We start from the raw sequence: 6,219 nt of genomic DNA, 5'->3' as shown, positions 1-6,219 counted from the left end.
CCCGCCCAAGCCCCCAGCCCACCTGCCATGAGTCCTGGCCCAGGACTGGACATCAGTGAGCCCCTGGCCTCGTCCCAGCCACTCCCGGAATCGCCATCGCCTCGGACACATCTTCCCACCTGGTGTTAATGGATCTCGCACGTGCGTCTGACGTCGGCAGGGCCGGGGTGCCTTTCCCAGCCCTCTGCCCCTCCGCTGGGGGCCTGCGGCACTGCCCACGAGGTGTTTGTGGATTAAGTGAATTAATGAATAAATGAAAAAGGCACAAAGTGTTCTCTGAGGGTTACCATGGGCCCCTCCAAGACATCCTGTGTCCTAGCAACTGGCCGAGGCCAGGTGGCCCTCTCTCGCCAGCGCTCTCTGGCCACCTCTGATCTCTGGGCTCCAGGGGCTGCTGACTCCCCAAACTGGGCTTCCTGAGGGGAGGGGGGCTCTAAGGTTGCAGTGGCGTCCCCGCCTTGTCCTCTCCCCACCGGGGCCTCTCAGTTCTTTGAGTAGGAATGTATAATGTGGGGAGCAGCTGCATGGAGACCATAGCCAGCACCCCCACTGTTACCCGCCCCCCTGCCCACCTCCCCCAGCGCCTGGCTCCTCTGCGTGCACTCCAAGAGCCTGTTCCTATGGTGACGCTCCGCGCCTCCAGAGGCCCTACCTAGCTGCTCGCAGCCAAGCTTCAGCTAGGGATGGGGGGGCAGGGGACATCTGGCCCTAGCTGACCCCAGTGCCCCCCACCCAACACACATGGGGTTGCTTGGTGCCCAAACTCAAGTTTGGTCTTTCACGATGAGCCTTAATTTGATCCCTGCCCACAAACGTTTGTCCCTCCTCCTTCTCCATCTGTAGGGGACCCTATTAGCCACAGAGCTTGATGCTGGGGTCCAGAGAGGCTGAGTAATTCTCTGTAGGTCACACAGCAAGGCACTGGCAAAGCAGAACGAGACTGCGGAAGCCGGGTGCCCTGCCACATGACCGTAAGAGCTGACAGGGAACAGTGCTCTGAGGAGCCCCCAGGTCTGACCAGAGAGCCCACAGACTCAACGCAGAGAACAAATCATGTCACTAGACGGGGTTTCCAGCTGGGACTGAGGGAGTGCTTCAGCAACAGTGGAATTTGGGTAAACAACACTGCTTCCTGGGGCTGGGCACATTCTCTCCCCACCTCCCCTCTCCTTCCTTCTTCTTCCCCACCCTGGCCTCGCCCTGCTCAGCCACATGCATGATGGAGTCCAGCTCTCTCGGCCTTTGTTACCCAGAACTGGTGCCAGGGGGTGGGGGCAGCCCCACTGCCTCAGAACGTTGGCCCCGAAGCCTCTCCAACATGCCCGTCTCCATCTGCCATGCTCAGGCCTCCTTGAGAGCTGGCAGGGGCCCCGCAGGAGCCCAACATCTGGCCTCTCCTCCCTCGGTCTCGCCGCTGTCTGTGGGCACACACGCCCCAAATCCTGGGGGGTCGTACCTCTCCGCTGGCTCTCCCATCCACTCCTGTACCCCCATCCTAGCCACCACCACCCTGGTCCAAGCCACCAGACTCTGTCACCAAAGGGCACATCTGGGCCTTCCTACTTGCTGGAGTCTGCAGGACGGGAGTCAGAGAAAGGTGTTCTAAATGCATAGTCCAGAGCATGGGCCTACTTTAACTCTTCACAGAAGGAATGTAGAGATGAGAAAAGGAGGAATGGGAGGAAGGAAAGAAGAAAAGGAGGGAGGGAGGGAAGAAGGAAGGAAGGAAGGGGAAAGAGGAAGGAAGGAAGGAAAGAAGGGAAGGAAGGAAGGAAGGAGAAAGAGGAAGGAAGGAAAGAAGGGAGGGAGGGAAGGGAGGAAGGAGAAACAGGAAGGAAGGAAGGAAAGAAGGGAGGAATGGAGGGAAGGAGGAAGGGAGGGAGGGAGGAAGAGTCTTGGCTTTGCCAAACCCCTTTCAGCTCTCCCAGGGCTGCGCACTCAGAATTAGGCACACGGCAGGTTCTCATTAAGTATTTGTGAAACTGAATTGCTCCATCTTATCAAGGAATTGATGAGGAAGCATTTGGCAGGAGTGGGGGCACCTTGGGGATCAGAAATGGTCTTTTAAAGCCTGGGGAGCCCCTCTTTCCGGCAAAGATTTCCTCCAGCCTATAGATGAGTTTGTTTTCAACCCCTTTCCCCTGCCTCTCTCAGATGGACCAATTATTTCGGATTGTATTTTACTTCACTCTGCCTTTTCCTCCACGAGCAGCAGGCAGCAGCCTCTGCCGTCTGCGGCCAGCCACGCCAGCCACGGCCCCATCGATCGGTGCAAGCTCTGCAGGGGGCCTGGCGCCCAGGCCCCGCTCACTCCTCCCCGCTGCCTGGGGAGGGTGGGGAACGATCTTGGGTGCTGGGTGCGTTTTCTCTGTACTCTCTCTGCACCGGAGCAGGGGGCCGGGCAGCGGGAGGGGGAAGGGGCACGGGGGTGAGGGGGGAGGCTGGGGACCGCTTCAGGCTCCCTGGGCCACGGCTCATTCCTTTTGGGGCTGCGTCCCCTGCGTGGAGGTGAGACCCTGCCCAGCCCTGGCCCTTGATAGGAGCTCCAGGTCTGGTGCTGCCGCAGCTCTGAAACCGGGGTGTTGAGGAGGCTGCAGGGCGCAGACACCCGCGAGCTGGAAAGGCCACTCGGGTTCCTGAAGCACGGCCCTCAGCCCCACCTGCCCCAGGCTTCGCTACGTCCTGACCCGGCGCCTCCAGTCCGTCCGTGCCTGGGGATCCGTGCCCAGTCTCTTCCCTGCTTGACAGCGCCCGTTAACAAGGAGAACACGAACCCCACGGTAGGGATGGGGAGGCCCTGGGAGTCAGGCAGGGTCCCAGCAGGAAACAGATGGCGCACACGAGGTGGTTAATTTGGGGAGGGTTTAATAAAGGGCTATTTACAGAGATGCGGGCAGGGGGTGAGGATGCTGGAGGGGTAGCAGCAGGTAGTCACCCTGGGGGCCTACAGGGTGAGGGGGCGCCATCCCGATTGGAAGCCAGGAGTGCTGGTGCAGGGGGCGGTGGCTGAGGTCGCTCTGGTCCACGGCCACCACTCCTGTCCTCTCCATGTGCTGGGAGCAGAGGGCATAGAACCAGCCGCTATAGATGCCCGGGTGGGCATCCGGGGGCACATAGCAGGGCCAGAAGGACAACAGAAAAGGAGCCCATGCAACCCAGAGCATCACCGAACCCAACCACCTCCATCTCGGTCGGGGAAACTGAGGCTGAAGGCCTCTTCAGGGCAGAGCTCTGAAGCCAGGTCTCCTGGCTGGGGCTCTCGTGCCCCTGGCCCTCACTGACCTGGGAGCAGTGCCCAGCTGAAGGACCCTCCCAGGCCATGATGGCAGGGAGCAGCCCTAGCCACCCCAGGCACTGAGCCCCACACTTGGCCAGCGGGTGGAGACGTCCACAAGAGCTCCATGTGAGCAGAATTCCTGCTGCAGGCTGGGTAATGGGTGTCAGGATTTGGATAGGACCCTGGGTGATCCAGACCTCAGTTTCCCCACTTGACTTTCCTGGGCTGTGCACACATCACGCTGCCTGGGTTAGGGCCTGTGGCCTCAGGGGCCGGGATTGGTGCAGGAGCCGCGGACCAGGTGGGAGAGGGGCGAGGGGACGGGAACAGGTGGCGTGGGCTCAATCTGAGACTCGAGGACGTGGCTGGAGCTCCAGAGGGAGCTGGGGTGGAGGAGAGTGGGGGAAGACCCATGGAAAAGGGGGATCAAGAGGTTCAGTGGGAGGGAAACCCCGCCACAGAGCGCAGCAGCATTTAAAGGATGAGCAAGGAGAGGTGTTCACAGAGGACACAGAAGCTGCCAGAAGACAGGTGGGGCCCAGAGACCAGGAGCTTCCTCTCACTCGCTTACCTATCACCCCTCCCAGCTTCAAATGTCCAGCATCTTTTACCGCACGGCCCCTTCCTTGACACCTAGAAACACCCGCAAACCCCCCATCTTTACAAAAACAGGGAGGCGTCTCAGACACGAAAGGAGAAAACGACATGAGGAAGGAACTGGCCATTGGTCCCCAGTGCGGCAGGATCACCAGTGAAGACCAAGGTTGAGAAGTAAGCCACTGTTGGGGGGTGGGGGGTCAGGTGGATGCCTCTGGGGCAGCCAGGGAAGGCGGCAGAGGCTGCGGGTGCACAGGAGCTGAGCATCGGCGGTAATACCCCATGGCTGCGAATGGCAAGGGAGAGGGGGAAAGGTCCGCATTTTGCAAAATGGTACATTTGTGTGTGTGTGTGTCTGTGTGTCTGTGTCTGCAGTTAAAGCCGGGAGACACTGGAGGGTGTTTACAGGTGGAGAGGCTGCAGATACCGAGCGAGGGCATAATTGATTAATTGAATAAGGAGAACACGGTCTCTCTCCTCTGTGGGTTCTGGGTGTGGTGGGGAGATGAGGATTCGAACCGACACCTCCACTAATGGGAGACGTGCTGCAATTGAATTACAGCCTCCAGCAGCCATCTGGGTCATAGTAGGCACTCTGTGATTCCCCTTCCAGTGCCCATACACCTGACCACGGGCAGAGAAAGCCCCCTCGCAGCCTGGGCCCCAGAAAGCACTTGACAACTGTCCCTATAGGCAGAGCACGTGCGTTAATTGTGCTTTTAACTTTCAAAGTGCTTTTATATTGATTTTGTTTACTCCTCGGGACCCAGCATTTGTCACGCTCTGCTTTAGACACCAGTCAGCTGCTTCACGCAGCGGGAGGAAGGGCGAGGCCACAGCGCACGTCTGATTCTCCTCTGCGTCCTGGCCAAGTAGTAAGGGCCCAGAGAATGTTCGTTGAATGAATACATGATGGATGGATGGAAGGATGGAAGGGTTAGTGGGCGGACGGGTGACTTAGTGGCTAGCTGGGTGGATGGATGACTGCATAGGTGGATGGCGGATGGCACCATATGTTTGATGGCAAAGCTCTGTCTCTCATCACGTGGGTACACTGAGGCCCAGTGACCAGGACTGTGTGTGGCCTGGTACCAATATTTGGAGGCATTGATGTTTGTCTCATGACAAGGATGAGAGTTCAGCTGCAGCCAGGAGTCAGCCATCTAGTGTCCCCAGAAAGAGTCACAGTATCCTTCCTCTTCCTCACTCCCTCTGAGGAACGCGGTGGAGCTGGGTTTGGGCTCTGTGACCCCTGTCCAAGGACCTGTTGACTCTGGAACCCTCGGGGAGCCGCCGGGCAAGACAGAGCCCATTCCCGGGGAGGGCACTCAGGGTTTCACGTGGTGCCTCCCCCTACTGTCACCGCCTGTCTCGTGAAGGCCGATGCTTCACCCTGGCCTCCAACATCTGTCCAGGAGCAGCACACACCCGAACTCCCATGCTTTCTGACCCCTGTGCCCTGGCTCAGGCAGGGCTTCATTCGCAACGTCCACCCCGTGCCCACCCCGCACACCCATCCCATGCTGAGGGCCACCTCCTCCAGGAGCCCTCCCTTCCATGAACACCTGCGGGCTCCTTGCCCCTGTACTCACCCTGAGGTCTCCTGCCAGGGCTGGCAGCTGCTTGATTGCCTGTGTCCAACAGCACGCGAACTGCTCTCGGACTGGAAGGTCCTGGAGGTATGGTGGGGGGAGGCTGCACCTCGTCCCCGCCCACACCTCCGTGGCGCCCAGGGTCGCAAGGTCTGGTGTTGCACTTGCGCTGGCACGGGTAGCGTGGGGCTGGCGTAACTGCAGGTGGCTGTCCTCTCTCCCTCCAGCCGAGACATGGGCAGGACGTGGGCAGGGATTCCCCGAAGAGGAGCTGCTCCTGTTTGGAGCACCTGGCTCTGCGGCTCCCTCGGCCTGCACATCCCTGTCCCTGGTATTTTTAACTTGGCCCAGCTTTTAATAAATCCTTCGTGTGTGGGGAACAGCAAGTGATTTGAGAACTTGACTAATTGAAACACAGCCTTGAGGCTGCGGAGAGAAGCCTCTGTGGCTGGTCCCATCCCCGGAAGCGCCCTTCCCTCCCGGGCCACCTCTGCAAATGCAGGACAGCCCTGCCTCTGGGCCCCGGGACTGGTCGGAAAGTCCGCGATACCTGGGGGGGCTGCAGGAGGAGGTCCAATCCACAAGCACCTCCCGGTAGCCTCACCCCATCTCAGACCCTGCCACCCCCTCCAGGCAGCCCCCTCACACATGTGCTCTTCATAGCTCTCTTTTCTGGGCACTGCTGCCTGCCGGGTGCTGGGCTCCTGACCTCCTCATGTCCCTTGCTCTGTCCCAGTCCCGTGAGACCCCTCG

The sequence above is a fragment of the Ailuropoda melanoleuca genome, chromosome 14, assembly GCF_002007445.2.
Source record: "Ailuropoda melanoleuca isolate Jingjing chromosome 14, ASM200744v2, whole genome shotgun sequence".
Taxonomy (NCBI): Eukaryota; Metazoa; Chordata; class Mammalia; order Carnivora; family Ursidae; genus Ailuropoda; species Ailuropoda melanoleuca.
This window is presented reverse-complemented; position numbering follows the sequence as displayed.